We start from the raw sequence: 761 nt of genomic DNA, 5'->3' as shown, positions 1-761 counted from the left end.
TTTTCTGTTCCAAGCATTAACATGCAAGCACCCTTCCAAAGATATCACTGGGTTGTCCTTCCTCAAGGAATGAAATGCAGTACCACTATTTACCAGTGGTTTACTGCAAGGGTCCTCAGCCCCATTCGCCAAAAGATGCCTACTGCCTCATTATATAATTTTATGGATGACATTCGTATTGCAGCAGAGAAACAGGAAGTCATGGAGGAGGCCTTAGCCCTTGTCATTGCTGCTGTAACCCAAGCAGGACTTTGTGTTTCTTCTGAAAAAATCCAGCATCAACCCCCTTGGAAATACCTGGGCTGGTGCATTAGGACCCAGAGTATTTCTCCTCAGCCTTTACAGATTCAATCAGACATTTGTACTTTGCATGATGCTCAAAAGCTTTTGGGTTCAATTGTTCCTTTTTAGGAATTTCAAATGCTGACCTGAGCCCTTTGTTTGATCTGCTAAAAGGGGAACCAGATCTCCTGTCACCTCGACAGCTCACACCAGAAGCCTGCCAGGCACTGTAGCTGGTAGCCGACGCTATTTCAAATCAGCAAGTGGTCCGATGGGCCCCTGGGTTTCCCTTTTCTTTAATAATTCATCAGAGTGGAATTTTTTTACCACACCAGATGTCAAAAACTGTAACCACACAACATGAGATGTTTGCTTTGCTCATTGTAAAAGCTAGACAGAGGCTCACCACACTTGCATGTGTGGATTTTTGTTTGATTTGTTTGCCTATTACTACTGTCTATTTACAGTGGCTGTTGAAG

This window comes from Geospiza fortis, unplaced genomic scaffold, assembly GCF_000277835.1.
Source record: "Geospiza fortis unplaced genomic scaffold, GeoFor_1.0 scaffold2315, whole genome shotgun sequence".
In the NCBI taxonomy this organism is placed as follows: Eukaryota; Metazoa; Chordata; class Aves; order Passeriformes; family Thraupidae; genus Geospiza; species Geospiza fortis.
The sequence above is the reverse complement of the archived record's forward strand: the minus strand, read 5'-3'. Positions refer to the sequence as shown.